Raw genomic sequence first — 6,456 nt, forward strand, 5'->3', positions numbered from 1 at the left:
AGTAGTAGTAGTAGTAGTAGTAGTAGTAGTGGTAGTAGCAGTAGTAGTGGTAGTATTAGTGGAAGTAATAGTGTTAGTGGCAGTAGTTGCTTTTGTTATAATAGCAGTATTAATAGTAGTAGTCATGACGTTTTGTCGTTTAGTGATGGTTGTTTTTGTTTGTTTGGTTTTTGTTTTTTCCATTTTTTTTTGTTTGCTTCTTTCTAGTGATTTTTAGTTGTTGTTCTTGTTTTAGGTGTGTGTTTTTGTTAGTTTTTGTTGTTTTTATTGTTGTTTTTTTTGTGTGTTTTTATTTGTTGTTGTTATGTTTTGTTTGTTTTGTTTTGTTCTGTTCACATTATTGTATGTCTCATCCTGTAACAAAGAAATCTAATGCTGGATGTCTTCAGCCACAAAATTAGTAAATATGGTCCTTGAATCCCTACCCGGGGGCGAGTCTATGTTTTTTCTTCATAAATCTGTAGCCAAAAAAAAATAAAAAATAATTGTACAGTGTTCATTAATTATCCCAATTTACCTGAAGTAAACAATGAGAAATTCAGTAATTTGTAGGAAAAACGAAAATAACAATAGTCATAACTCCCTCTCTCTCTCTCTCTCTCTCTCTCTCTCTCTCTTTCTCTCTCTCTCTCTATCTATCTTCTCTCACTCTCTCTCTCTCTCTCTCTCTCTATATATATATATATATATATATATATATATATATATATAAATATATATGTATATATATATATATATATATATATATATATATAACATCTCTCTCTCTCTCTCTCTCTATATATATATATATATATATATATATATATATATATATCTTCTCTCTCTCTCTCTCTTTATCTCTCTCTCTTTCTCTCTCTTTATCTATATATCTATGAATAAATAAATTTATTTTAAAATAACTGAATTAAGAAGGAAAAGTCCACATTGCGTGGAATAAGAGGGCGGAGAATTGTTAAAGTTTAAAGAAAAGCAAAACTCAAAATAAACCAACATCATATTGCAGATAAATGACGATTAAGCTCTCCATGTTCAATAAGTGCACTAAAGATGAGATCCTTTCTCATCCTCCATATTGTAGTTCCTATACGAAGTCTCTCCATTTTCACTCTTTCCTTAGTATTTTCACGATCACAGACTTCAGGCAGCCCCTACCGTTTTCTACTCCTCCATATTGTCCAGACTTGTCCCCATCTGACCTCTTTCTTTTCCCTAGCACAAAGAATACTTGTAAGGAATTTGTTCGATCAACGAGGACGTTGAAGCTTATCAAATAATTGGAGGCTGTACATGGTGGACATGGTGCAGCAACTAGCTCATCGTTGGCAGCTGCTTCTGTGTGGTTTTCTTCTTTATAGAATCCAAACTACAGGTTACAAGTTCATACATTCAAAAGACACACACTCTCTGATTATTTTACTATTTGGCATTGTTTCCACCTTTCTATATTAAAAAAAATATGAATTGTTTTTTTTTCGACCCAGTTCTTGAGGGAGGTGATTCCATAAACGGACAGTTGAGAAAAAAATTGAAGATGGATATCTGCTCATACTATTTGAATTGACAATTTGCTGTGTCTTCTTGTTTGTCTGGGTTTTGTTTTTGTGTTATGTAGTGTGGGAATTTTATGCTGGTGTTGTCAGTATGAATATTTTGCAAAGTAATTACCTTGTTTGTTTCGCAAAGATGTTACATTTTTCTGGATCTTAGCATTCCGCAATCGCGTTTCTGGCTGCAACGTGACGTACGTTACGATTAGGCCATACTGAAGAACTCGTGATATGGAAAAATAAAGGAAGAATAATAAATCCGTGATTCATTTCATGTATACATTTTGCTGTTTAGTAATGATTTGTTTTACAAATAATGAAGGGAACGTAAGGCTTTATGCCAAGCTATCATTTTGTCCTTTTAAAAGTAATTGACATTTTGCTTCAAGTTTATTAGATGTCCGCAGCTTTTATCAATTTAGTAAATACAATTCCATTTTCGCAAAAAAGGTACTAATGCTGACAACGTTGTGGCTGACAAACCGTACAATTAGAGAGGCTATAAAACAGGCCCCATTTACAGCTTCTTCCACGTGCCTAATGGTTTTAGAGAGAGTTTATGTGAGCAAAACTATTCCGCCGTCGGAATAGTATATTAGTTATCCATTATCGTGATTAGGTTTGTGACTCCCACTGTCTTATTCCCTATTCGCCGAGACAGAGATTCTCTCAAATCTAAATGCCTGCCATTACGGATGAAACAGTGGACATCCCTATTCTTATCGTCTTGTGCGGTTTTTGTGGCCTTGTAGTCTCGGCTTAGGACCGGTGGATCCGCCTTGGTTCGAGTCCCAATCGGATCCTTGGTTAAAGCTCTTCACTTACATGCTCTCATCTCATTCAAATGTAAAGCTAGTACCTTGTCAGTAACAGCGTCGAAAAATAAATCGTAACAACGCTTTACGTGTGACTTTTCTTTTCCTTTAAGCTTTATAGTTTGCTGTCAGCCTGGGCACCCATAAAATGCTTTGATCACATGATTTAGTGGATATTGAGCTATATAAGAGCTCAAGTACTTTGTGATTTTTTTAAATAAGAGAACAGTGAAAGTTATCCCACTTGGGCTTCACATGGATTGCAAGTCGTCTTGCTTTTACTTCTCTCTTAAAAAAATAAAAGACAGAATGGAATATTAAGAATGTATATTAATGTTGGAAATTGTGTGTCACATTAAAGCAAAGCTGTAAAAGCTGTTCAATACAATTTTAACGGAGTAAATTTTACCTTCAGTATGATATAAATAAATGATAATTGGTTGGCTATGTAAGATTTGATAAAGACAAATTAAATTGGGACTGAACTTTACAAAGTTGTTCTATATTCATAACACAATCATTTATTATTTTTGTTGGTTTCCTAAGTTAACTTTATATTGAAACTAGAAGAATACACATTAAGAATCTTATAGAATGTAGAGCAGCAATCACTGATGAGATGTCGAAATAATACTTTCAAAATATTGTATAGAATGTCTTTAAGTATTATGTAAACATTTGGTTTAATAGGAGTAAAGCTTTACTCTTATTATACCAAATGAAAATTTAACATTAATATGCATGCTGCATGCGACAATGTGTCTTCGCTAAATATGATAGTATATTATGTATATATATATATATATATATTATATATATATATATATATATATATATATATATATATATATATATATATATATATATAGAGAGAGAGAGAGAGAGAGAGAGAGAGAGGGAGAGAGAGAGAGAGAGATCTTTTTTAACCATCTTCAGGGAATGAGGTGAATTTGTGGCTGTTGTTTCCTGTTAGTCACATTTTTCTTTCTTATGTAATAATAAATTAACACCTCTCTCCAAAATCGTTGAATATCCATCGCTAACGATGCCGAACAACTGGTCTATATATCAGAATTGTTTGAAAAACAGTCCTTTAGAACCATATTCCCATGTAGCCATGTAGAGTTTATCCCGGTTTTTTTATCGCGCGAAACGAATAATACCAATTTCTTGCTTCACTTATGATAGGAAGAGAGTCCATTGCAAAGTACTTTCCGTGAGATCTAACAAACCCAGCTACCCAATCACTGTTGGGTGTACAAGGTAAGGGGGTGGGGAGGGGGAGGGGAGGGTCAGAATAATATCTCAATCGATCACAGTTCCCTTGCATGTGAAGCGAGTGTTCTTCCCGATGAGCTATCGGGATTAAATCGATTAAGTGAGCAGCAAAGTCAATATTATATTCACAAGTGTGGCCTAGCTCCTTAAAACGGTATCAAATTGAGAGCGTTTAATTGGTGAACTTTGAACTTATAGCCGGAGATATGAGACTTGTGACAAAACGTTTGGTTTTATTAAGGAAAAGTAACATAAATAAGACTCTGAATGAGTTAAAAAGTAAAAATGTTATATCTCTGATCGTCTAATAATAATAATAATAATAACAATAATAATAATAATAATAATCATAATAATCATAATAAAAATAATACACATTTATATAGCGCTCATTCTCGTGTAAAACGCAAGCTCTGGGCACTTTACAATATAAATATCAATTTTAAGTGAAAATAATAATAATAATAATAATAATAATAATAATAATTATTATTATTATTATCTACATCTTTAAATTCACAGTTCACCATTTGGTTCTTCCCTACATAATAACTCTAAATCCTTTCAAGATACATATAATTATAATTTTATTACAACTCCTTACTTATATCAAATATATAAGGAATAGTATTCTTAAAACCTATTTTCAAATCAGGAGCCATTATCTTTATAACGCCTACTTCATAATGCTTGATTAGAGAGGTTTAGCAGAACTTGCGTATCCGGCATCACGTATAGATAGTATGCAGATGACGTCACTCAGGCCTTTGTTATTGTTTTTGCCATCCACGTTTGTGAGTTGTTCTCACTAAACTGTATTAACCAGACTATAAAAGTTCATGGTTACACAGAGTTTGTGTGTTGGTCCGTTATACTTCCGGATGGCAATGTTGTGAACTCCTTGGCCAAGCGCATTCTATCTATCTCGTATCAATCACGTGGTCATTCTCATTATACCTTTAAATAATAGTATAGTGCCGCTATGTTTTATTTATTTTCATATAATATGAGTGATGAAATTGTTCACACTGACATCCAATCAAAAATCCCATAGCCGCACTATTTTTGCGTATGATGAAAACGTTCATGCGATAGATACGTGACACCAGTTTCTAAAGCTTTCTAATTAAAGAAAAGTCCATTTCATTTCTAAATTATGTAAAATAACATATCAGAATATAATGTTGCATCATCTACAAGTTTTCATTAAAAACAAATAAATAATGTGCTGATGAAATAAAGTTATTCAGATTATGTTTAAGAATAATAATTATAATTTGATTCATTTTCTAAAGTGGACATTAAACTGTCACATAAAAAGGGATAAGCGCTTTTGAAAAAAACTTTATTTTTTAAACGCCCAATTCGACATATACTTATTTGCAGGTCCTCTAATCCGAATTATTAGCCCAGTGTTGTAATGGAAATACTCTCAAACCGATGCTAATTATTGTACATTTAACACGTAACAATGTTAAAACAAGGCATATTTGAGTTCAGCTATTAGACATGCAAATATTTACACCTGGGCCCAACCCCAAAAACATTTCTTGGTACAAAGGCAAATATATTGATATGGACTGAATAATTATTATACAATACATTTCATGTGTTCCTATAATTGATACAAATTGAAAACAATTTGAGATTTGATATATGAATTTATGATGGTGAAAAAACGAAAGATGTGATCCATTATCTAAAAACGGTATTATGTCTGGGTAATTTTTATGCTGAAAATTTCAAATCATAGACAAAAAAATACGAGACTGTGGTGAATTTAATGCATGTTATTCCACCCCTTCAACTGAAAAACCTGTTAATTCTTAGTAAAAAACAAAATCCTTGAATAATGCTTTGAATGCGTTGAATAGAAAATTAATTCAAGGCTTACAGAATATGTGCGCACATTTTATTGGTTTTAAAATATGGTATTTAAGACAGCTGAATAGCAATTTAAGATAATCTTTTTAAGCGCATGAATATAAATCGAACGTTTTTCTTTTATCTTTTTTTTTTTTCTTTTTTTTTTTTTTGGGGGGGGGGGGGGCAAATTGTCATTCATGCAGATGTATAAAAAAAAATACAAATGACAAATCGAAGTTACTACTGCCATGCATCCAAAACTTATTCTAAATGGGAGTTAAAAGAACCAAAACAATCTCACTCACACATGGCTAGAGCACATTTACAATTAATAAATAGGCTACCTTCAATTTCATTGTGTCTTCATTGATTTGCATCGCTAATACACGTTACGAAAACAAGAATATAGAAAATTGAAAGAAAAGTACACACAACAAAATTAAAACAGGCGGCGTGTTATTATAGACAGTCAGATAAATTTAGGAAAAAATGCCAAACAAATTACTGGAAAATTCGGAATAATCTAAGTAAATGCCAAAATTTAGAGGCATCACTTTTGATGTATAGTAAATGGCCGTAGAAGTAGATAAACAACTTGAATTTCCTATCCCATTTCTGTGGTTAATGTTTAGACAGGACTTCTATTGTTAAATGAACATTTTAAAAACTTGGCATTAAAAGTACTAAATTGGCACTTTCATCCGGAATTTTTTATGGACAAGGCTTTAATCACCCCTACCTATAGATAACTTTAATTCATTGGAAAGAGAAGCACTTTTACAAATTATAAGTTATGAAATATCTAAGAAAATTACTTTGAGGTGGGGGGGGGGGGGGGATAAGGTATTCTTTCACGGGATTGGATTAATTAAATTCGTTTTTTTAAATCGTGGAATAACTCCCTCGCAAGCTCGTGAGTTATAAACCGCGATAAAAATAACTAATTT

At 32.2% G+C, this 6,456-nt stretch overlaps 1 protein-coding gene across 1 annotated transcript in view; it reads right to left on the minus strand.

Annotated features, from left to right (window-relative positions):
• Positions 1-5,644: 5,644 nt before the first annotated feature.
• LOC144972059 (uncharacterized) overlaps positions 5,645-6,456 on the minus strand; it is a 19,525-nt gene continuing 18,713 nt past the window's right edge. The window contains exon 6 of the mRNA XM_078913144.1: positions 5,645-6,456. This exon is cut by the window's right edge and continues 737 nt beyond it. The gene's annotated coding sequence lies outside the window, so the exon portion shown is untranslated.

This window comes from Berghia stephanieae, chromosome 4 (genome assembly GCF_034508935.2).
Source record: "Berghia stephanieae isolate SIO BIC M18660-M18661 chromosome 4, UCSD_Bste_1.3, whole genome shotgun sequence".
Taxonomy (NCBI): Eukaryota; Metazoa; Mollusca; class Gastropoda; order Nudibranchia; family Aeolidiidae; genus Berghia; species Berghia stephanieae.